This window comes from Protobothrops mucrosquamatus, unplaced genomic scaffold (genome assembly GCF_001527695.2).
Source record: "Protobothrops mucrosquamatus isolate PMUCROS unplaced genomic scaffold, P.Mucros_1.0 scaffold691, whole genome shotgun sequence".
Lineage (NCBI taxonomy): Eukaryota > Metazoa > Chordata > Lepidosauria > Squamata > Viperidae > Protobothrops > Protobothrops mucrosquamatus.
The window spans coordinates 351,822-358,715 of record NW_015386975.1 but is presented as its reverse complement, the minus strand read 5'-3'; positions in this window follow the sequence as shown (position 1 = coordinate 358,715).

Below are 6,894 nucleotides of genomic sequence, written 5' to 3'. Positions count from 1 at the left end.
CCCCATGGGGAGCCCCATGTAAAGAGCGTTACAGTAGTCCAGGCGAGAGGTGACGAGAGCCTGAGTGACTGTGCGCAAAGCGTCCCGGTCCAGAAAGGGGCGCAACTGGTAAATCAGGCGCACCTGATAAAACGCCCCCCTGGTCACGGCCGACAAATGATCTTCCAGTGTCAGCCGTGGATCCAGGAGGACTCCCAAGCTTGCTTTGGAAAGTTCTCTGCAATAGAAATTACTATAGAAGCAATCAAGTAAAGCTATAGCCTCAGTAGTAGTTAGCTTTTAATTAAACCAATGTTTAGACATTATAATTACTATTTAGCTGATCTCACAAGCCAGGGAAGAGGCCGTACAACTCTCTTCCTAGTTTCACAAGCTTAATATTGCCCTTCCCCATTTCCATTTACTCAGTAAATGAAATGTGAACATCTTCAGGAAAAGGACCCTCCGGTCACATGGAGACCCTATGTGCAAAGTACCGTATGTGTGGAACAGATCCCTAGTTGCAGAACTAGGTGATTTTGCAGACATCTTTTTTTTTAAAAAAAAAGCTAAATTACGATCTCTGCTGGAATAGTTACATGGTGTTCTCAAAACCCATATATTCATTTAAACTATAATACAACATCTGAGTACGTTTTTGGATATTGGAATGCAATAGCAGTACAAGCCAGTCTACTCTGGACAAGCAAGTACTACTGAGATTTTGAAAAGCTCTTAGACCAGTGGTGGGATTCAAATATGTGAACAACCAGTTCTCCGTGTGGATGCCGTTTCTGGAAGTCCATTCTGGGCCTGGGCAACAAAAATTAGTTACCGGTTCTGCTGAAGTGGTGCGAACTGGCTGAATCCCACCACTGTCTTCAACTTATAATTAAACACTTCCTGGCTCTAGCTGCAGTCTCTTTTAACGTTCATAATGAGTCAAGAAAACTGTGACTAGAACTAATATTCTTCACTGCCCTGGTTTCAATTCCTGTACCTATATTAGTTAGAGTGAGGAACGTTGGCTCCAAACAATCACTGGTTTGTAACAAAACAATATGGCACATTCTTTGCTGCCAGCGGGTGATCATCCTGAGTTTTATAGGTTTAGATTTGACAGATGGAAGGATTGAAGTTAGAGAAGCAAGGACCAACAATTCCCTGGGAAAACAGGACTGTTATGTCAACACTGAACAGATGCACCCTAATCTCAAGATTGTAAAAAGAATGGTCCAATTTGTACTGATTCTAAAAGGCAAGAGAAAAAGACCTAGAATTTAAATCCTGAAACACTGATAGATATACTTACTGGATTTGGTTTTTATGTTCTGCTTCTGTGTGTATATGGATTTTTTTTCCCTGGCTGTAGCTAATCTAGTTGAGTTTGTAAGGAGAGACCTCTATGTAGCATCCTGTTCCAAAACAAGGAAGTGGTTAGTATTTGGAAAGCTCATGTTTAGCATAATGTCAAGGAGAAGCTTAATAGTTTGTTTCTCCCATCATTGTAAGAGAATATCTTGCTTGGAAAAGACTGCTATAGCTAAGTGAATTATTACAGGATTTCATTAAGTGTTATAGAGAGACTAGAGAGGACGTTGGAGAAACTATGCAGAGACAATTACAAAAAAAAACAACATGTTTTCAGCTCAAGACACAAAATATTAGCAAGGAACTCCAGTGTAACTCCCTCAGGTATAAGAGGGAAAGAAGATAGAAGGAATGGAAAGCACTGGCTATGGAATTCTGGGAGTTGAAGTCTACACAGCTTAAAACTGCCAATTTTGGAAAGCACTGCTTTAGATTGTATCAGAATGCCAATCAAATGTGTGAGTTGGTTTCCTGGTTTAGTCTACCTCAAACAGCTGACAAGAATACACAATCTCCATTTTAATACTGTTTCCCATTGATTGCCATAGGGTTTCCTGCTTGAGCAGGAGGTTGGACTAGAAGACCTCCAAGGTCCCTTCCAACTGTTATTCTGTTAAGTTCTGTTCTGTCAAGATGATTTCTGCTTTAGCTGTTGAAATAAGACAGAGCTTGCTCCCACATGTAAGAGGTTGCATGAAATGACAGGGTCTAGAGATGTAAAATAATATACTGGATTATTCAACTGTTCATTCCTTGTGTTTCTCCTTCATTTTCTTTCTAAAAGCAAAACTTCTTTCAGAGTTGGGGCTTCTTGATCTCAGTTGTTGCTTTCCTATATGTTCCCTTCGTTTTGTTTGCCCTTGGTGAAGGAATCAAACTGTTTCCCCTTTGAAAGCCTCTTGAAGAGCGAAACGTATGGATCTGCCTTTATATGCCTGTTCTAAATTGCCTGCTGCTACCTGATCTAGAACAGCAAATGCTCCAATCTTTCCAGTCACGGTCCAAAAGACTCCTACAGGAAACAACTGGGTTTTTTTTTTAAGCATCTGCCAACCCTTCAAGGTAGGCCAATTCAAGAAACAGACATATCATGATCTACTGGAATATTACTTTATTGTTCTTCTGCCTCCTGTCTCATACAGAATCAAGGCAGGGTTATTTTGAATCTCTTCCTCATGCTTTTCCTTTTCTCTGGACTATTTTGTTCTTTACATCTTCCCTGAATACCTCTTAACAGTTCTGTTAATAGTTCTTACATTCTTTCATTAGCTCTGCACTCCTCTACAGCCCCTGAGCTGAGGCACAAAAACCTTTCAGAAACTTATGTCCGGCAGTAAAATAATAATAACAACAGGAATACATTAGCATGTTGTGCTTAGGGCTTTTTAAGAGCGCTCAGTATGAGGCAGGGCCTCACTCTGTCTAATGGTAGGTCTGACCTTATGCAGCTTGCCACACCTATTCTCAAAAGTCCGTTTCCCCCTTACCCATGATGCCTGAGCATTATTTTAAGACCTAATTGGCAGAGATTGATAATTTGCAAGAGGTTTTATCCATATGTCTCATTCTCCTCCCCCTCCCGCCCCCACAATATGGGGCTCATATAGTTTGCTCTAGTGTAGCTCAGTGTGATCTCATTTTGCTCAAATACATGTTGCGTATGCTGTTGACACCATCCTATTTGATTACTAGGCATTCTTGTGTTCACATACACTGTATGGTGGACCTTTTTCTAAGGGGTGGAGGTGCTCTTGGCAGCTTCATATATGTTTTTTTCACAATTAAAAATCAATGAAGCAAGGAGATATTTTAGAGGCCATTAAAAAAAAATCCAAGCCTTTTAAAAGCAACAATGTAAAGACAGTAGAAAGATATACTCTTGTACTTTACTGACAAATTGCTCTGCAATTTCTGATTGCTACTATTGGATAACAGAGGGCTGAGTGCCCCCATGATGCCATTAAACAACAATGGTAAATTGTTGTTTAGTTATTTAGTTTAGCATTATTTAGTTTAGCATTATTTAGTTTAGCATTACATTTTTATCATTGGCGGGCAAGCATTATTTGACTTTTTTTTTTGTCAACTCTCTATTCTAGTCATTATTCTTAGGAAAAGTATTTGGGTTTCTGGAAAAAAAATCCTGGGGAGGGCAAAAGAAATAAAGCTGGACAATCAGGCGAACAAAGAAATGTGTATAGGCTTTGCTGAGCTTCCAGCTTTTGGTCTCTTCCTAGGTCAGTGGTTCTCAACCTTTTTAATGCCGCGACCCCCAACCGGTCGTAAGTCGAGGACTAAACCAGTCGTAAGTCGAGGACTACCCAACTGGTCGTAAGTCGAGGACTTTCCCTGCCCGGGAGCGCCGCGCATGCGTGGTTCCACCCCCTGCACCGGCCGAAGCATAGCTGGCAAGCGGCAGAGACGGAGCAGGCCGACCACCAGCTGGCCCAGCCCAAGGGAGGTAAGGCACCCGCTGGAAAAGGGGAAAAAAAATGACGGACAGCCTTGCTTGGCGACCCCCGTGAAATGGTCGATCGACCCCAAATGGGGTCGCGACCCATAGGTTGAGAACCGCTGTCCTAGGTTGTATCTAAGTCTTTTGCTCAAGCACAAATGTCTCAAAGGTACCTTTTCAAAAGGCAACTGGACTTTGTTTTTCCTTGAAGACATTTTGCTTTTTATGCAAGAAGTTTCTTCAGTTCTCAATGAATGGTGGAGAATGGAAGGATTTATATTCCTTGCAGTCATCTGGACGTTAGCACAAGGAAAAGAAAGAAAGTGCAGTTGTCTTATGAAAAAGCACCTTTGGGACAACTACGGCCTGGATGACTGAGAATCTCCCTAGACATCAAGCACAAATGCTAAGTTCATATGTTTAATTTTCCTCTTTTTAACATTGTGAATATTATTTAAATTGTTGACTTTGGTCAGAAGCTGATAATGGTTTGTCTTTGAAATTTTACGTGTGAGAATACGAAGAAAGAAAACAGCCATAAAGTGTGATTATTGTTATTCAAATTGATGGTGGCCTCTGTTTATTGTCCTCTTGGGCAAATTTCACAATAACTGTGTTTCTAGAAGAGTTTGGGGGTATTTTTTTATATTCCTGTCCTTCATGGCTTTATGAGCATTTTAATATTCATATTGATTCTTCACCAGCTAGAGAGTATTTTTATTCTATCCTTTTGATGTATGCTGTTTCTATACAACGGGATCTGATGATTCATGCCTTTCACCTAATTTCAGCTATCCTTTTATAGACTTAATTTTTTTTCTGCAGACAATTTTGTGCTCTTCTATCATATCTTCCTCCTCTATATAGTCTACTACCCTCCCTCCCTTCCCTCTCTCCCTCCCTCCCTCTCTCCCTCCCTCCCTCCCTCCCTCCCTCCCTTCCTTCCTTCCTTCCTTCTAGCATCATGTGACTCTGGAACTCTGGGCAGTTCACAATATAAAGAACTGAATAAAATTACAAGATAAATGGAGAAAGACAAGGGGAAAAAAACCAAATGAAGAATCTGGCTACAGATTCATATATGTGTACAACTAACATCAAGTTTGGGTTCCATCTGCCTTAGCTGAGGGCCTGAGAGAACAGCTAGATCTTTAAGGCTCTCCAGAACATCATCAGGTTGGGAACCACCTGGTTCTCATGGAGAATGTCATTCCAAAAGTTTATTTTATTTATTAATACTGTCTAAGTCTCTCCTGAATTTGTACTGTATATTGCTACTAAAGTTCACAATAGCTAGGCTTGTTTCACCATGTACATCTGCAGCTCTGAGAAGAGACAGAATCCTGGTAAGATATTAGAAAGAGCTTCCTCCATATTTCCCTGTCTCACCGTTACTGTGGATACTTAAAATAATTTTATTATCTTTTAGGCCACTACACATCTTGGACAGGTGCTCATTAGCTTTTCTCATCTTTACAATAGTGAGTATCTCTCAAGTATTAGTCCTATGTCCTACTTTGTTTAATCTTTATAATATTGCCTGGGGTGTCTTGATTAGTGATGAAGATTTTCACTTTCACCACTATGCTGGTAACACTTAGACCTTTCACTGTTTAGTGGTCTTGGATGACAATGTGTGATCAATTTTATTATCATTTTGTCTTGGATATCTTCTTATCACTTTTCAAATATACTGTAGATAAGATAAAGATTGTGATATTTTGATCTGATTGTTCTTCCTATTCTTTATAATGTTTCTCCCTCCAGTATCTAGGACTATTCCAGTTGCCTTTACCAGCACTCTCCATATCTTGATTGAACATCATCTGGCTTTGCACTCATTGATTGATCTTACAGAAAGTGTCACATATGTTCATTTGATGACTAATGATAGATTCTGGAGCATTTTGATGGAGGGGACTGATGGCTTTATTGGTGAATAGTTTGATGTACTTTATTGAACATCATGTGGCTTTGCATTCATTGACTGATCTTACGGAAAGTGTCACATATGTCCATTTGATGACTAATCATAGAATCTGGAGAGTTTTGGTGGAGGAAATTGTGGCGTTATTGGTGCATGTTTTGATTGTTTCATGGTTCAATTCCTGCAGGAGTCTCAGGCAAGTGTTTCCAATTCCTTCCTCAGCCCATGATCTAAGTCCAGTACTTTATTCTGTTATTCTTATGCTTTATTCCATTGCAGTGCTTTTCACTGACTCCTTAGTTGAGTCACACACCACTTTCAACTACTGGAGCTTATGTTGAGAGTCCTGTGGTCAGACACTCCCCTCCAATAGCTGTCTGCTCTCGTTTCTTCTTCCAACTCTTTTGACACCTTAACTTCTCCCAGGCAGAGTCTTCTTTGTGTTCTGCATTCTAGTCTCCAAGGTCTGGTCTTTCAGAACTCTGCTTCTGTGACTCAAGAATCTGCTCCCTCTTGTCCTATGCGCCTGTGACAGTCTGGATGGCCTTTGAATACATTTTTCTTTGACTAATGTATTACTGTGTGATCTGTTTCTTCCATCCTAGTCCAATTAAATTTGTCATTTTCCAGGCCAGTATTTGTTTTACATAAATGATGGATCTATAAAGACTCTTCAGTGTCATAAGATAACTTTTAAATATGCATGGTTATTATGTTTGATTGGTTTTAGTTGTAAATATCTGCTTTATTGGTTGTGACCTTGCAAACTAATTTTATTGGATGGAATTTGCTAACTCTTGGTTTTCATTTGTACTACACCCTGGCAAAAAAAAATAAATTATTAAATAAATGTTGTGGTTGGCATTATTATTTGAACACAAAGCTGAAAATTCAGCTCTCTTCTTCTGAGCTTTCAGTTTATCTCCTCAGTTTAGCCTGAAGTGAAAATAAAGATAAGTACAATATTTTTAGAGCACTGAGGTCCTTCTCAAATGTTTGCTCACAGTATTTGAGCCTAATATTTCATGTTCTCAGCATGACATATAAGAAAATAAACTTCTATATTTTTATATATTTTGCTGTCCATTTTCTTTCTATGAATCATTGCTGTTTCACTCCAATTATCCACCATGCATAATTTAAACTAGTTCCAGACCCTGTG